Raw genomic sequence first — 19769 nt, forward strand, 5'->3', positions numbered from 1 at the left:
ATTTGGCCATGTTTTCCTGATTATTGGTTTGTTTTGTAGTTTTTTGTTACTATCTGGTCATCATTTTATCTTGACGGGTTTAATCAGTTCCTTAGCTTCTTTGTCTAGTCTTGGGATTTAATTAGTTGTTGTTTCTGTGTGTTATGTCTTCTCTTTGTCACTTTGTTCTTTTTATTCTATTTTCTTGTTGCTGTCTAAATTCCCTTTGAAGGAAAATATTATGGCCAGGAAAAGCAAAATGAATAAGAAAAGAAAATGTATAAAGTAGTATTGATGATAAATGTTAACCAGGCAACAATGTGAGATCTAGTAGAATGGGTATTCGACTCATGTAAGGTGTGAAGTGTTATAGCAGTAAATAGAGTATGTATAATGAGACATTCAACTGAGTATGGGGAGGAATATAGTATGAATTAAAAGGCCAGCATTTTCATGAGAGAGGGAAAGAATAAAGAAAGACAATAATATCAAGAGTGAATAAAAGACAGAAAACAGAACAAAGGCATTAGAAATAAGATATCAGACAATTTGAGGGTCAAAGAAATTGAGGCATAATGTAACAGAAACAGTGTATGATGGAGGATAGAAAGATATAGAAAGTGTTAGTGTAAGTGGCCAAAATCAATACACACAGTAAAGAGAAAATGGAGAATGAGGAAACCCAGCAAATGTGAAGTGCTCCCTGCAGCACATATTATATAAAGAAAACAAAATAAAAAAGAAGAAAAAGAGAAAAAAAGAGAGAGAAAAGGGGGGAACAAAAAAAGGGGATACGCAAGCAAGGAAAAGAAAGAGAAAAAAACTAAAGAAATGAAAAAGTACCTTGGAGGAGGAAAGGGGAGAAAAAAACAGGAGACAATGCAACTATAGTGACCACGACAAAAACAAAACAAAACAAAAAAAAAAAAACAAACTTTCAAGCTAAGAATCCTCTTTGCAGTTAAATAAAATGCTTAGGAATCTGATGTTCCCCCTTTCTCCCTTCCTCACTTCTCTCTCTCCCATGACAGCAGGAAAGCTGCATGAGAGGTCCAGTAGGAGATTCAAGTGGGTCCTTGTGGAGGCAACTCAACACAGAAGACAATGACTCTTTATTTCCAGTGTGACAGCACCTACACCTCACCAGAAACTCCAAATATGCTATTGGAAGCTTGGATAGCATGTCCTACAGTTCCTCACCCTTAGGTGTGCTACAGGAGGTCTAATTGATTTTCTGACTCCACCTTCTCCCAGACCAAGTTTCCTATCCCAGGACATTTATGTAAATTGGGATTTTTCAGCAGATTCACCTCTCCTTTCTTCCCAGACTCTCCCCAATTCAGCTGGTATGCTCCTCCAAGCTCAAAGAAAAAAAAAACCAAAAAACAAAAAAACACGGAGGGTTAGGGTAATCACAGACCTCAGACAGACATCAGGGCATGCTGGATTCAGGAATGGGAACTCTGGGATACTGCAGTCTCAAGGTATGTGAGTCTGTGGAATGTGGGCTACCAGAGTTTAGGGGATATAAACCGGGGACCCATGCATCCGGTAAACATGGGGTTTGGGAAGACCCCAGCACAAGAAAGTTTTCAGAGATTGATGCGGGTGGGCTGCCAGCCCTAGGGGAAATATCCTGCCCATAACTTCTAACCTCCATGTAAGAGACCCAAGATCCTACCTCTTGCAAGAATCTCTTCTGTCACTGTCTCACCAAATCAACGTCCAGACACCTCCTGCCCTGCAAGCCCCTGAAACAGCCTGCTCCAGCAGGATTCCAACCCTACTCAGCCACTTCTTTGCAGGAGAGATTATGAGGTGCACTCACTCAGACACCATCTTGCCCTGCCTCCTGTTCTTATCTATTTTGAAGAGTTCATAAAACACATTAGGTCTATTAAAATATACTCTAATGTTTGACTTTTTTTTTTTGCCAAGATGTAATTTATTGTTATATCTAGGAGCTTCCTTGCAAAGAATTCTATATATTTTATGAAATCTAATTTTGCTCATATTCATCTCTGTAGCTTATCAATTTCATGTCATGTTTATAAAAATTTTATAAATTCCATGGTTATGTAAACAGTTACTTTATTCATTAGAAATGTATCCGTTCATTTTTCAGATTTGTACCTTCTGAAGTTTAGTACTCTTTAATAGAAAATTGTCATGATATAACTTATACTATGAAAATGATCTACCCAAAAGAGGGTGACTACAGATGGTCACTGGAATCATAAATGGAAATATAGTCATTTAACATCTGCCAGGTTAAATGAGAAATTGAAAGTTGATTTAGTAACAATAAAATACTAAGGATATGGAAAATATCAAGACAATATTATAAGCAATTGCTATAATCATTACTCTTTTTGTGGAGTGAGCAAACTGAGGCTGTAAGAGTTAAGCAGTTTCAATTAATGCATATTCCAATTGCTTTTGTTTCTCTGTCATGCTTTTATGTAGATTCATTTCTTACAAACTGTATACAAATCTGTAATATCATTTTAATATAACATGACCCTTATAAATAATAATTAGTCAAATCTAATTTTATAAATGATGATACCTAACCATAAAACCACACATAAATTCACATTGGAAGCTTATCAGGATATACTATTTTTTTTTATTTCCTTAATAAACTTTATTTTACAACAGCTATAGGTTTAAAGAAAATTTATGCAGAATGTACTGAGCTCTCCAATAACTCTGACAAACCCACCCACAAAATTTACCTATTAGTTAACATTTTACATTACTGCAGCCCAAATCATAATTTTTGAACTAATATTATTAGAATTATAATTTTTTGCTGAAGTCCATAGTTTGCACTGAGGTTCTACTCTAGAATTACTGTCATTTTAACAGCAGGAGACATTTCTCATTCATGTGGAGGCAGTGGTCACTGGAGTTTCTGAGGGGAAGAAGAGGAAAAATAGATATATTGGGGGCATTCCCAGGACTTAGGAATTGTCCTGAATGACATTGCAATGTCAAATACAGGCCATTAAAAATCTTGTCAAACTTACCAAATTTTGTGAGAGTATAAAATACAAAGGGAACTATAACCCATTCTTATTGGCAAGTTAGAAAATGTTTTTATTAATTATTACAAATAAACCACACTAATGAAGGATGTTGTTAATGTGGGAAATTGTGGTAGGGGTTGGGATAGGGGCATATGAGAATTCCATATATTTTTTCTTTTTTTCCTTCTTTATTTTTTTGATGTTACATTAAAAAAATATGGGAGCCCCATATACTCCCCACCCCCTCACCCCATTACTCCCACATCAACAGCCTCTTTCATCATCATGGAACATTCATTGCATTTGGTGAATATATTTGGGAGCACTGCTGTACCACATGGATAATGGTTTACATTGTAGTTTCACTCTCCCCCAGTCCACCCAGTGGGCCATGGTAGTCATACAATGTCCAGCATCTGTCCCTGCAGTACCACCCAGGAAAACTCCAGGTCCTGAAAATACCCCCACATCATATCTCTTCTTCCCTCTCCCTACCCTTAGCAGATATCGTGGCTACTTTCTCCACATCAATGTTTGCATGTCTTTTGCTGTCATTTATTTCCCTGAGAACTTGCTAAAATTTTTACTTTTTTTTCTTCATCTATTGTTTTGTATATTCACTTCCAGAGGCCCTTTCTTTGAGTTCACCAATTCTTTCTTCTGCCTTCTCAAATCTGCTATAACATGATCCCAGTGTTTTTAAAATTTCATTTATTGTACCTTTCAATCTCATCAGATCTGCTAATTTTCTATGTATGCTTTCAAACTCCTTTATGTCATCTGGAGGCTTATGTTGTTCCTTTAACTGAGCCATAACTTCCTGTTTCTTGGTGTGGATTGTAATTTTTGGTTGGTGTCTTCGTATCTGGTTGACTAGAGTATTTATTCCGGGTGTAGTTTTTCTTTTCAGTTTAGGGCTTCCTAGCATTTCTCTCTTGCTGGTTGTGCAGTAGGAGCCAAGCATGTAGTTAGTATTATAAGCTGTGGAGTCTCAAACTGCCCTCATTTCACCTGGGAACAATGAAGCTTCTTCCAACTTTCTCCATTGCCAGGGGCAGGGACAGAGTCAAAGCTGTGTGGAACAGTCCAGTTTGTGCAGGCCTAGACTGTCATTGTCCAGTGAGACTGATGAGTTTTCACACCCCTTTCTCCCCTGGTTGGGGTGGGGATGGACCTGCAAGGTTTGGGTAGCAATCTATGCATTATAGGTCCTAGATGGCTGCAGTTGCCCTGGTAGACTTTCAATTTTCAATCTGTGCCAGCCAAAGCTAACTGCAGTTACCTGATAGGCTACTGCAGGGCCTGTCAGCGTCCTCCCTGCCAGAGGTGTGGCTGAATCCTAGGCTTGGGCTGCAGGCTGATCCTGGTAAAATAAACTGGTTGCTTACATCACTGAGATTTTTGGCCTGCCCAGCTTTCATTATTCTGGGGGCAGAGTCAAAATGGTGGTCACTGGCCTCTTTCTGACTTGGGCTGATTCACACCCCAGCTGTTCCCAGAGTTATATCTTAGCTACTAAGATATAACTAATCTACTAATTGGTAGCCCAAATCAGTGGCCAACCGTCTCTTCATCCCCTTTTTTTGGGAAATGGAACTTCCAATTCCAGTCACAGAATAGCTCCTGGGGCAGCTCATGCTGTCAAAGTAGGAAAATCACCAGCCTGTGTGGTTTGGCCAGTAATTTCCTAGAGCGGCTGGCACAGGCCCATGGAGCTTCCTTCTTGCTGGGTTGGGACTTGGGCCAATGCAGGAGCTGCAATCTGATCTGGATGGAAAGAAGCCTGTCTCCACCAGGACTGTGATTGTCAGTCTGCCCTGCTTCCTTTCATGATAGGTATGAAGTTAAGATGGCAGCTTGTGGCCTCTCTCTGACATGGACAGGCTCAAACTTTAGATGTTCTCATGGTTATAGTTTATACCACTGAATTGCTCATCAATAGTTGAAATTGGTGCCCATTTGCCCCTTTCTCCTCTTCTTTTTGAGAAGTTGAGCTTTCAATTCCAGCTGTGGAACAGCTCCCAAGGGGGCTTGTGCCTCCAGTGGAGGAAGGTCACTGGCCTTCCTGGCATGGAGCACTCTACATATGAGTGTTCTCTGCAGATGGACAGTCTCCTCCTTCCATTCCTTTAAGGATGTTGTGAGATGCTCTTCTGGCTTCCTGGAGCCCTCCAAACAGGATCTTCAGCTAACTCCAGAGGGCTCTGGGTGTTTACTAACTGTCCCATAGTAGGAGCTGACTCTAGGAGTTCCTTACTTTGCCACTGTCTTTCTGGTTTTCTGAGAATTCCATATATTTTAATGTAACATTTATGTAGCATAACTATCTTTTAAAAATAAAAACGTTTATAAAAATTATAGCAATAAATAGAAGAAAAAATGGGCAAAAGACTTGGACAGATATCCCTCAAAAGAAGATATACAAATGGTCTGAAAGAACATGAAAATATGCTCAACCTCATTACCCATTCAATAAATGCAAATCAAAATCACAAAATGATATAATTTCATAGACATTAGAATGTCTGCTTTAAGAAAAAAAACAGAACATAACAAATGTTGGAGAGGATGTGGAGAAATAGCAACACTCATTCACTGCTGGTATCAATGTAAAATGGTGCAGACATAGGATAAGACAGTGTTGTGGTTCTTCATAAAGCCAACTATAAAATTATCATATGACCCAGAAATTCCACTGCTAGGTGTATATCCAAAAGAATTGAAAGCATGGTGTTACACAGATATTTGCACTTGGGTATTCATAGCAGCATTATTCAAATTTGTCAAAAGTTGCAAGCATTGGCATATAGTCCAGATGCCCAGAATCATCCAGAGTTGAAAAACAGTGGCTTAGAGACTTAAGTGGAAACATCTTTCAGGGTCTCCAACAATGCCCTAGCCCTTACTTAGTTTGTATCTTTAAGCAGTATTTAGCCATTTGGACCACACCCATTTCTGCAAATGTAGAATTGGATTCATAATATCACTGCTATTACAGAATGGATTTTTGCAGGAATTAAATGGGACAGTCCATTTAAATGTGCTTCACCCAGGTAATATTGAATAATGAAATGAAAATATATCTCATATAAACAACACACATTATTTAAATAATAGAATAAATGTCATATCTTAGCTTGCATTTTTGGCAGGGCATTATTAATTGATTGTAAAAAGTATGATTAAGGCAAGCTGTGACTATGACTTTTAGTTTCATATCTAAGGAGCACTCTTCTCTACATGGTGCAAAGAGGAAAATAATGTTCTAGAAAGAACAACAGGGGCTGTGCTGTCACCACAAGACAAGGCTTTAGTGATCAAGTGTGTAATGGAAATGGCTTCCTCAGTCATAGATATGGTGAAAATTTTAATTTGAATGTTCGCAATGGTGCTAGAAGATTAGACCTTCATAAGGAAGAAATATTCTTGATTAGGAGGAATGATGAAAGCTGGATTCTCCTGATATGACCTCATCTCTTGGAAAAAGAGAGTGAACATGAACCATTTCCATTCTCACTTGACCAGTGTTCTAAAGGGAATTGATGACTCAGTGATGAAGCAATATGGAAATCTGCTTTTGTAATGAAAAGGGAAATGTGTTAATAAGCAACTAAAGATGAGCTGTAAATATCTCCTCTTGTGTTGTCCCTTTGTCTGTGCAAATTGTGCTGAAAGGATATGGTTGTGTCTTTGGGGTTCTAACTCTGGCAAGCAAACCAATGACTGACACCTTTTTGCTGACTTGTCTGGTGATAGAGGTTTAGTCTCCATCATCAAACTCACAGGGAGAAATCCAGACTTATACATGGTGTCCTATGCAAGGAAATGCCATACATGTGAGTAAGAGAGCATAATAGGTAATACAGGAAGTGTAAGAGAGAATAGAAGCCAAACCTTTAATGCAAGTGTGTCTAACCTAGTCCAGAACTAAAATAGGATAACTTTGATACTTCCATACATGTTTGCTTGATTGACTAATGATTTAATATTTTATTTATTATGGTAAAATATAAAGTAGGTTTCTCCTATATGCCATATATCACCTTGAGTAAATGTTTTCCTATTCCTGTCTTCTAAACAAGAAAGTGTTCTAAACAAGAAAGGATGCTGGATTTTGTGAAATGCCTATACTGCCTCAATCAAGATGATCATGTGCTTCTTCTCATTTGATTTGTTAATATGGTTGATTATGTTAGTTGATTTTCTTCTGTTCAGGCACAATTGCATATGTGGGATAAAATTAACTTGATCATGGCGTTTACTTATTTTCATATGCTAATGGATTCAATTTGCAAGTATTTGGTTTAAGATTTTTGCATCTACTTTCATTGCTGTGGTTGCTCTGTAATTTCTTTTCTTGTATTATCTTAATCTGGCTTTAGTATTAGGGTAAGATTGGCTTCATAGAACAAGGTAGGTAATGTTCCCTTCATTTCAAATTTTTGGAAGAGTTAGAGAAGGTTTGAGATTTATTCTTCTTGAAAATGACCTGTAAAGTTCGCCTCGGAAGCCATCTGGTCATGCGACTTTATTCTTGGGAAATATCTGATGACTGATTCACAATTTTTACCTATGATTGCTTTGCTGAGGTCTTCTATTTCTTCTAGAGTCAGTGTAAGGAGTTTGTGTTTCTAGGAATTTTTCCATTTCCTCTACTGTCTGTTTTGTAGGCATACAGCTGTTTATAGCATCAGCTCATGATCTTTTTATTTGTGTGGTCAGTAGTAATTTCCACCCCAATTTCAGATTTTATTTACCTACATCTTTTTCTTTGTCAGTCTACCCAAGTGTTTGTCAATTTTGTTCATCTTCCATCAAAGCATAAAATTTTGGTTTTGATAATTCTTTCCATTTTTATTATCAATTTCATTTACTTGTGTTCTGATGTTTGATATTTCTTTCTTTCTACTTGGTTTGGGACTACCTTGAGGCTATTTCTGGGCCTGCAGAGAGTCTAACTAGGGTAGCACTGCTGCTAGGAAAAGGAAGCACTTTCTTCACCAATCTCTTAAACACAGTGGCTCAAGGATGACCTGAGCTTATTTTATTTTCTCTTCACTTATGTCTCTCTGTTAAAGAACTTTTTTTTTACTTTTATTTTTAAACAAGGAATACGAGTAGTTATATTAAAGTGAAGCCCATATATTATGTGTCCATTGTGATTTAACAACTTTGATGGAAGGATAAATTGAATGTGCAGCCCTTGTATCAAATGGTGATCACTCTGCATGTTGGTGATAATACCATCAACACAGACCTAACAGCCATGGTTGTCTGTCTATCTTGGTATATGTTGTGATCTGTCCTGTCTTCAGAGCAAAGCTACATGTGATCATATTCCAAAATATGTGCCATATAACACAGAATCCATGGTGAAAATATGTATTTAAAAATAAAATATATATTCATTTCTATTTGGGGGGCATCCTTAGAAACCAAGTCAATAAGGAGAAGAGGTGAAACATGTTGCCAAGGACTCTGTCTTGAAGTGTAAGCAGCAGCAGTGAGCTGACCTCATTCTTATACCTTCTCTGACATCATCTCTTAACACTCTTCCTCTTTTTCTCTCCCTGACCACACAGGCTTCCTTGTTCACCTTGAACACTGGAAACAACCCTTTCTTAGTGCATTGTGCTTGGCCATTCTCTCAGCTGGTTTCACATACCCAAGGTTACCTTGTGGTTCCCCACTTCTCATGGAGAGGTCTCTCTTAAAATGGCTCCTTATCTACTGAACCCATTTGAAGACTAGTAAAACAAAACAGCCACATATGACTGTCTGCATTTATTTAACTACTATTTCCCTTTTTAAAAATGTTACCATCTGATATGCTATATGATTACGTTTAATTTCCTTACATTCTTTCTCTATTTTCCTCATTTTTCTGCACTTTATTTTAATTGTCTAGACATTGCCTGACATATCACCACGAATAAATATACAAACTTCAGGTGAATGAAAGGATATTTCATTGAAACTATGGACTTCATGTCTGCCTGAAATAAAGGATGAGAGTGGAAAAGGGAAACTTTAACAGGGATGGCACCAGAAGTCCCCAAGGAACCAGATGCCTAATCAAAATACATACATTATTTTGATTTTAAAACAGCAATGTTAGCACTTCTCTACAATAGTGGTGCTTGTTTGTGTGAAAACTATTGATGTTTTCTTTATACGTACTCACAACAATCACATTATGCAAATAAATGATACCAGATTCTCAGAATTTCTACTCCTGAGATTATCAGAGGATCCAGAATTGCAAACCCTCTTCTTTTCATTGTTCCTGTCCATCTAGCTGGTCACCATCTTTGGGAAACTGCTCATCATCCTGGCTATCATCTCCAACTCCCACTTCCACACTCCCATGTACCTTTTTCTCTCCAACCTGTCCCTTTGTGACATTTGTTTCTCCTGCACCACTGTCCCAAAAATGCTGGTGAACATCCAGACCGAGAGGAGAGTAATAATCTATGCAGGCTGCATATCTCACATATACCTTTTTGTGCCCTTTGGAGGATTGGAGGACTTCCTCATGGCTGCAATGGCCTAGGACCGCTTTGTGGCCATCTGTCATCCCCTGCAATAATCTGTAGTCATGAACCCCAAGATCTGTGTCCTGCTGGTTCTAGGGTCTTGGATCATGAGTGTCCTGAATTCCATGTTACAGAGCCCAATTGTGTTGCAGTTGTCCTTTTGTACACACATGGAAATCTCCCACTTTTACTGTGAACTTAATCAGATGATCCAACTTGCCTGTTCTGGCACATTCATCAATGTCATAGTGATATATTTTGCAGCTGGAGTGCTAGGAGGGTGTCCCCTTGTTGGAATCCTTTTCTCTTACTCTAAAATTGTTTCCTCCATACGTGCAATCTCATCAGTTTTGGGGAAGTATGAATCATTTTCAACCTGTGCATCTCACCTCTTGTTTGTTTCCTTGTTTAATTGTGCCAGCATAGGAGTGTACTTTTTTCTGTCATTATACACAACACACATTCAGTTGCTCCAGCTTCAGTGATGTACACTGTGGTCACATCCATGTTGAACCCCTTCATCTACAGTTTTAGGAATAAAGACATAAAGGGTGCTCTGAAAAAATTATTTGTGTGGAAAATATAAAAGTGTCATTATTCCTTGGGTTGAGAAATTGCCTGTGAATGCAGCACTCAATGAAAAATCCAGACATTGTAATTCTTTAGTCAAAATATGGAAGCAAAAACTGTCTTTTTCTATTCATTTCAGAATTTCTGTGTTCTCAGTTTTAAGCTGCTTCTTGTATTAAATATTCTCTGACTCTTAGATATCCAACATTTTTCCCTTTGTCCATTTTTCCAATTTCCCAATGTAATTCTCAATCTTGGAAGAGAAATCATTTGGAAATTCCAACATATCTCAAACATGGATTTCTTAAAGAATATATATATATATTTATGAAGTTTCACAGGCAATGTTTTCTTTGTTTTACTGAAAGAGTAGATATGAGTTGTCCTGCTACTATTAAAGAAACTACACAGCACTTATAAGCCCATTAATATTATTATAATTTACATGAAAATCTGTCACTGCTCCTTTCCAGTTTTTTGTACATTTTTTTCTTTAAATATGTGTACATATATTCTCAAATTTAAATACTCTTTCAGAAAATACCAACTTTCTCACACCTTTCCTTCTTAAATCTGGTCATGTCATTTCACTTCTTTATTAGGGTCCTGTTTTCTTATTCAGCTCACAGTCCATAGTAATTTTTATACCTCTGGCACAGCATAAAATTGTTAACTAAATGCACATCTTTAACTGGAATCTAGAGGATGGCAAATTTGTATAAATATTGGAAATGGCATGGCCATATCATCACAGCTGATCTTAAGTATTGAGACAGAAAATATAGAACAACCATGCATTATTTTTACAATAAATTATTTCTTTTCGATGATGTGAATATATTCACTGAAGTAAGGAACCTTGGTGACCATATATAAGGTGGTATATTAATTGGTTGCAAGACAATATTCTTTGTTCTATTTTATTTTATTGTAACATATTCCCATTTTTTTCTTGTAAACTTCCTCCAATGCCTACAAACATGAGTCCTTATATTCCTCTAAGAAAGGTGCTTGGCATTTTAAAATATGAATACAGTCTGGTTTATTGGACTTACCCTGGCCAGCTAACAAGGAGATGAAGAAGGTCAACCAATACACCCGGGAGCTAAGAGTGCCTGCAACTACAAGCAGGAGCATTGCATCCATCATCAATGTGGAATCTAAGCCCCTCTTGATAAAGAAGTGGAGTGGACATAACCATCCCAGCGATGGAAGAATAGAGCATGGATTAGAGTGGAATTACTGATATTGTACTATGGAACTATTGTGATTAGTAATGGAAGAAATTATAGCATTGATGTGGAGAAAGTAGCCATGATATCTGCTGAGGGGAGGGAGAGGGAAGAAGAGATATGATGTGGAGGCATTTTCAGGTGTGGAGTTGTCCTGGGTCGTACTGCAGGGACAGATGCTGGGCATTGTATGTCCTTCCTTGGCCCACTGGGTGGACTGGGGGAGAGTGTAAACTACAATGTAAACCACTATCCATGTGGTGCAGCAGTGGTCGCAAAGTTATTCACCAAATGCACTGAATGCCCCATGATAATGAAAGAGGTTGTTGATGTGGGAGAACTGAAGTGAGGAGGATGGGGAGTATATGGGACTTCCTATCTTTTTAATGTGATATTTTAAAAAATAATGAAGGAAAAAAGTGAAAAAAAATGAATACAGGAAATGGCAGGTGAGGGAACACACTAGGTACTTACTAAGATACTATTTATCATACTTGATTCAAAATTCTCTTCCATCCTCATGATCAAAGGATGGCTCACATAACAGTTTGGGTTCCTGCCCACAAGATACCCCTGGTAATGCAGACTTCTGATTCAGGGCCACCAGTTATGCAGGAAGAAATATGAATGTCTTTCCAAATTCCCCTAGTTATCTGGAATTGAAACTTATTCATGGTTACTTTTAAGTGCATGTATATAAAGAAAACTTGAATAAACAGAGGATCCTCAATGGCATTCAAATGTCTGAAAGAATGCAAACACTAAGAAGAATCAGGCTTATCTGAATATACCTGTCTAAATAACATTCAGACTGATCTAAATATTAATAATGGTGTTGCTTAGCCATTATTGCATAACATGAGTCAAAAAGATGCTGATTTTATCATTCTATGGGAGTCTAATGCTTGGAATTCTTCAAATCTCTTCCATTTTCTTAAGGGTCTATAGTCAGGTATGAATCAACTGGGGATACTATGATCTTAGTTTTGCTCTCTCACACATTTTTGACCTAATTATCTTTAGACTATTCTAGAGAGGCCTTAACTGGGCCACTGACCTTCCCTACACATGTCCTCTCATCTTCCAGCAGGCCAGACTGGAATTGTTCACATGGCTGAGTTAGGAATCTAAGAGTGAAAAGCAAAAACACAGAGATTTTTTGAGGTATGCTGTCAATAACACTATATTCTGTTGGTCAAATCAAATAAAAGATCCTCATTTCAGGTGGCAAAAGGGACTTCACCTTTTGGATGGAGCTGCTCAGTCTTATTGCAAAAGATATTGATAAAAGAATGTTGGAGGAATGGGGCCATCTCTTCAGTGAGACTTCTATAGGTACTCATTTCAGTGCAATTAAGTTTTATTGGGATATACTATTCCCGAAGGAATGGTACTCTTAGATGTAAATATTCCCAGCATTCCCCTAATGAATTGCTCACAATGTCTAGAAGAAAACCAAATATCAGCTTACCCCCCCACCCACCCACCCAAGAATTCCTGTTATATTCTAGGAACCCTTGTTTGGCTCACAGATTACCAGAGCTTTGTCTTTCCTGTTTCACTGCTACCAGCCTGTTTTCTTGCATATATTTTGTCATTTGACAGAACTGCTCATTAATGGATTAATTAAGACTTCAATTCTAGTAGTGGTAACTGGGGATGTTGGGTCCTACTGGGAGTAGGTGATGTTTAAAATGGAAATAGGAAATGAAGAATTAGGAATTAGAAAAATGATATACTTTTGAATCTTTTGGTCAATTCTTCTGTCAGAATTAGTTTGTTCCTTTCTTAAATAAAAGTACTGAACAGAAATGGGGATTTAATAGAGACAGGGGGAGGTGGACACTCCAATGTTGCCAGCAGAGATAGCTGGAAGTGATACTGCAGTATCTCTGGCAAATTTTCTTTCAGTTAATCCTAAATTTCATGACCAAGTATTCTCTTATGCCAGAAAAATAATTCCTTGTCTTCAGGAGGTTTTCCTTTGTCATGTTTTGGATTTTCTTCTATACTAGACTCTCTTCTGTGGAACTATTATGATTTTCAAGGAATTTCTTAGTGCACAGCAGTCAGCAAATGATAATATCCAGTACATGAATTTATTATTATATGGTTTGCAGGGAATATAATCATTTCAATCTCTTTGCAACTCTTTCATGGGTGATACAATTTAAATTCTTCTATATTGCATCATGATCAGTGAATTTATTTAGGGTTGGAATTTAGCTGCAAGGTAAAGAAAGGTCAAACGTAATAATGTCTTTCAGAAATTAAGGCTTTCTTAACCCACAAATTACAAGTCTAGAGTAAGAGAGCCCAGAACTAGGACAAAAGCTCAATGAAAACTGAGTATGGTGTCAGATTCATTAATTAATTGTGTGGTTTTCATTCTCATGATCACAGACAATGGGCTGAACCTCTAGGCACTGATCTATATCCCAGTCAGAAAGGCTGGGGGAATACTCATGGGTGTGGTTCAATGTACTGAGAGATGAATTTTTAAGGATGTGAAATATTATTGTCCGCAGTGGCTACACCAATTTATATCCCACTAATAATCCTCTAGAGTTTCAATTTCTGTTCATACTCCACAACACTTTTTTCTTCTGAATATATTATAATGGCCTTTCTTGTGGGCTTGAAGTTTCATTGCAGATATAATTTGCATTCCCCTAATGACTAGTAATGTTGAGCATCTTTTCATGTAATTATTACCCATTCATATACTTTCTTCAGAGAAATGTCTCTTCAAGTTCACTGTCAAATTTTAAATTGGATTGTTTTACTTTTTGTTATGGCAATGTAATGTAATTTATATATTCTATGTATTATGCCCTCATCTGTGATATCATTTGAAGCTATATTCTCCTTTTCTTCTGGTTGTCTTTTCACTCCCTTTGTAATTTAAGTTGATAAATATTTTTAAGGAAATAATATTAACATATTTTTCCTTTTTTTTTTTTTGCCTGAATAATTCATTGCCAAGTCTCAGTTCATGAAGATTTGTCCCTTAATAATCTTCAACGAGTTTTATAGTTTTACCTCCTATATTTAGTTACTTGATCTAATTTTTTTCTTTATTTATTTTTAATGTTACATTTAAAAAATATGAGGTCCCATATAACCCCACCCCCCTTAACCCACTTCTACACCCATAACAACAACCTCCTCCATCATCAAGAGATATTCATTGCATTTGTTGAATACATCTCTGAGCACCACTGCAACTCATAGTCAATGGTCCACACCATAGCCCACACTCTCCCACAGTAAACCCAGTGGGCCATGGGAGTATATACAATGTCAGGTAACTGTCCCTGCAGCACCACCCAAGACAATTCCAACCCCTGAATATGTCCCCACATTTCATCTCTTCCTCCCACTCCCTACCCCCAGCAGCTCCCATGGCCACTTTCTCCACACCAATGCCACATTTCCTTGATTACTAATCACAAAAGTTCATGAATAGAATATCAGTAAATACACTCTAATCCATACTCTATTCCTCCATCCTGTGGACCCGAGAATGGCCGTGTCCACTGCAAATCTATATCAAGAGGGGGCTTAGATTCCACTTGGATGCTGGATGCAATTCTCCTGATTTCAGTTGTAGGCACTCTTGGCTCCCTGCTGTGGTGGTTGACCTTCTTCACCTCCATGTTAGCTGAGTGGGGTAAGTCCAACAAACCAGAGTGTAGGAGCTTCAAGTCTGTTGAGGCCCAGGGTCTGGCAATCACATGGTCAGTTCAGAGATTCAGGTCCCTGGTTATACATTAAATCCCAGCACCAACTATAGTTCCAGGAAAAGTAATAGGAGAGTCTTGTGAACAAAGATCACATCTGAGTCCAGCTCCATCACACAGAAACACAAACTCCAAAGTAGGGCCAACTGAGATGGCACTGAACTCCATCTGCCATGACCATAGAACTTGTGGGTCTCTGCAACCCTCAGAAGAACCAATACCTGGGGTTGAATCTTCTTTTATCTGTCTCTGGGACTCTGCTCAGGTGTGCATAAGGCCAACCTCTCTGATAACCTTCCAGCTTTTTTTGTAGATTGATAGCGATATAAACTCATTTGTCCTTTCCATTTCCCCCTTTAATTCAGGTCAAAAAGCATTTTTAACTCCTGGTATTGTATGTAGACTGAGATATTCTGCTGCTCTGAGTTGACCTTTTATTCAAGGTCATTTTCTAGTTACATCATTAGCTGGTTCTTGGTAGTAATCCCTTGGCACCTGGGAGGCTCATCCCTGGGAGTCATGTCCCATGCTGGGGGAAGGCAACACATTTACATGCTGAGTTCTGCTTCAAGACTGGCCACATTTGAGCAACACAAAGGTTCTCAGGAGGTAACTCTTAGGGACCCTGCAGCTCTAGGCCTTGTTCTTATTTAAGGTGCACAGGCTTACAAGCATAGTCATTAGTATCAAGGGCTCATTGTTGGACCCTCCTTCTTTTTTGGTCTTTGCAGTTGCACTTGGGGGATTGTTGCTGTTCATTAGAGACAGCGATAGAGCTCCTCTGGCTAGGAACTCAGTATTCCCTCATTTGTTGTTTTTAATTGTAGCCACTATGAAAATATCCAAACATTTTTATGTACCCTGGATACATGCCCTGGAGAACTCCCTCTCAAACATGTGTTCCCTGTCAATAACATCCCACACTAGTATTCCTCCCCTGCCATTGTTGAAACTCTCTGTGATCCAAAACTTCTAAAAAAATAAAGCCCAATATATTGCCAGGTTCCATTAATAGTAAAATGGAATATAGTGATGAGTTTAAAGGATAGATATAGAATACATATTAATTGAGAAAAATTAAGGTAAACATAAATTGGGGTATTAACAAATTTAAAAATGCAAAAGCTTTGTTTTTGATGTTTTGCCTTCCATCACTGCAATAAGTGTTGCCCTGTATGCAAATTGACAAAAGAGAACCATCACATACAAGGGAGGCTCCATAAGATTAAGGGCTAATTTCTCATCTGAAACCATGGAGGCAAGTAGGCAGTGATATTATATAGTCAAGGTATTCAAAGAAAAAATTTCCAACCAAGAATCCTGTACCCAGCTAAGCTAGCATTCAAAAATGAGGGAGAGTTCAAAATATTCACAGATAAACAGAAATTGAAAGAGTATGTCAACAAGAACCCTGCTCTTCAAGAAATACTAAAGGGAATTCTGAAGGAAGAAAGGAAAAAAACAGGAGAGGCAGAGTTGGAGTAGAGTGTAAGACCAACAAAAAAGAGAAAAAGAGAGGGAAGAAATCAAACAAAATATGACAAACACAAGTCCAAAGAAAATATGGTTAACACAAATAATTCCTTGAAAGTAATAACACTGAATGTTAATGGATTAAACTGACCTGTCAAGAGACTCAGACTGGATGATTGGATAAGGAAATATGACCCATCTATATGCTGTCTACAGAAACACATCTTAGACACATGGATTCAAGGAGGTTGAAAGTGAATGGCTGGAAAAGAATCTCACAAGCAAATAATAACCAAAAAAAAAAAAAGGGCAGGAATAGCTATATTAATATCAGACAAAATAGACTTTAAATGTTAAACAATTGTGAGAGAAAAAGAGGGATACTATATATTAGTGAAAGGGATAATCTTTCAAGAAGAATGAACAATCATAAATATTTATGCTCCTAACAAGGGTGCCTCCAAATACATGAGGAAAACACTGGAAAAACTAAGCGAAAGAATAGATGCCTCTACAATTATAATGGCAGACTTTAATACACCACTATCAACTTTGAACAGATCATCTCAAAAGAGAATGTATAAAGAAACTAAAACTTTGAACAGTATATTAGAGGAGCTGGACCTAATAGACATATACAGATCATTACACCTGAATACAGCAGGATATACATTTTTCTCAAGTGCACATGGATCATTATCCAAGATAGAAAATATGCTATGTCACAAAGAAATGCTCAATGAATTCAGAAAGATTGAAATCACACAATAATTTTTCTGGTTGTTTTCCGGAGAGGAGGCAAGATGGTCACTGAGTGAACTTGCCTTTGCGGTAGGTCCTGGGAAGAGACGGTTGGGCGCGGCTACAGGCTCTCCAAGACCGGGCTTTTTCGGGATTTTTGCAGGGCAGAAGTGCCTGGACATCGATTGGGTGGAAAGGTAACGGAGAGGATTGGTCTAGTAGATATAATTTGGGTTTTATTGCCTGTAGGTGAGACCCGCACACGGGCTCCTCCCTATTGGGGGTGGGGGGAATCGCGGTCCAGCCTGGCGGCACCGCTTTTAGATGGCTCTGAGCTGTCAAGGAGTTCACGAGTTCTGGGTGAGCTGTGCACGGGTTGATGCGACGGGTCGCCTTTGCAGAGCGATTTGGGAAGATAGACGGTGTTTTGTTGTGAAGCGGGAGAAACTTGTGATTGTGAACATACACAATAGTGCTTCCGCCTGAAGCCCCACCCCCAAAAGCCCGGCAGCCGGTCTCCGACCCAAATAGGCTGTAGGCAATAAAAAGACGTGATCGGAAAGTTGTTTTAGGCTGCGGCAAGGGAGGGGGACACATCTGGAAGCAGATTAGGGAATATTTTGCGAAGCTTGGGAAATTCAATTTTCGAATTTGTATTCGGAGTCACAGGCTGGGCTTCAGATCTGTACTAGCAAAGTGGCTGCAGTGTAGAGGCGCCCTCTAGTGGCAGAGGTTTGGAATCACAGGACGGGAGCTGTCTAAAAGCTGAAGTGAGATATACTAATGAGCCCAGCTAAGTAAATGAATTGCAGGGTTCAGTCATAATATAGAGTTTGGGGATCTGACTTCCCCCTTAAGGCTGGCACCCAGCTGTGGGGATCCCTGAGGGCTGTGTTACACTGCGGGGCTCTCAGGCTTCCTGTAGACCAGATTGGAGGTTGCCAGGTCTGAATTCCCTAAAATCTGGTGGCCCACACCACAGAGACTCACATCTCTTGAGACCTCAATATCTCAGACTTTCCATCCCTGAATCCATCACACACTGAGGTCCATCTGAGGTCCTTAAATGCCCTAGCCTTCAACGTTGGCGTTCTTTCCTTATCGTTTCATTTTGTTTTGTTTTTATTTTCATTTTGACTTATTCTTTACTTTTTTCAATTTCCTGATTGCTAACACTGCATTATCCCCTAGTCTTCTCTCACAGTGTATCCCCCAAAGTCTTTCTTTTACTCAGTTATTTAAGGCTTTTTTTCGTGGTAGGTGCTGTGAAGTGGGTGTTTTAATTCTGGGTCGTGCATATCTATTTTTTTTTTTTTCTTTCCCCTATCTGTTCCCCACCCTTTGCCCATCCCCTTCTACTTTCTTCCTCTCGTCCCTTCCCCCCACTTTCTTTTTTTTCTTTCTTTCTTTTTTTCTGTTGTCTCTCTCCCTCTTGTCCCTCATATTCTACTTAGTTTATTTTAACTCAATTATAAAATAGGTGCGGCAGGAAACACCTCACATTTGCTGGGGTTTTCTCATCCTCCACTGCCTCATTTCTGTGTGAACTGATTTAGCCTACCTACACTATCCTCTTTCCCCTACATCTTGATATCCGCCACCATCTACTGGCTCTCCTATATTCCACCTCCCACCTCCCTTTCTTTGATCCACGAAGGGTCTAAGACTTAATTTCTAATACCTATGTTTTGTTTTCTGTCTGTTATCCACTCTTGAAACTATTACTATATTTTTCTCTTTCCCTCTCTCACGAAATCAATAGCTTTTTAGCTCATACCATATTCCTCCCATATTCAATCATCTACCTCATAATAGGTACTCTACCTACTGCTATAACTCTACACAATTTACATGAATCTAACCTCCATCCTCCCAGATCTCATATTCTTGCTTTGTTAACATATATCACCAATACTACTTTACACTTTTCCCTTGCTTACACAATTGCCTTTCCCCAACACTAATACTTTCCTTTAAAGTGAAGTTAACCAACAACAAGAAACTAGAATAAGAAGAAAAAAGTGACAAAGAGAAGATATAACACCTATGCAAAAATAACAACTAATTAACCTCCAAGAGCAGACAAAGAAGCTAAGGAACTGATTAAATCCATCAAGATAAAGAGATGACCAGAAAGCAACAAAAATCTACAAACCAAACCAGTAATCAGGAAAACATGGCTGAATCCAATCAACAAACCAATAATCACGAAGGGGAGCAAAACTTGGCACAAGCAATGAAAGATCTCACAACATTTATCACCAACAAATTTGACGAAGTAATGAAAGAGGTTAACAACATGAAGACATCACTTGGAGGGGAAATTGCAGACATACGCAAAAACATAACAGATATGATGGGAATGAACACCACAGTTCAAGAAATCAAAAATACACTTGCAGCAAATATCAGCAGACTAGAAGAGACAGAGCAGAGAATTAGTGATGTGGAAGACAGTACATC

The sequence above is a fragment of the Dasypus novemcinctus genome, chromosome 30, assembly GCF_030445035.2.
Source record: "Dasypus novemcinctus isolate mDasNov1 chromosome 30, mDasNov1.1.hap2, whole genome shotgun sequence".
Taxonomy (NCBI): Eukaryota; Metazoa; Chordata; class Mammalia; order Cingulata; family Dasypodidae; genus Dasypus; species Dasypus novemcinctus.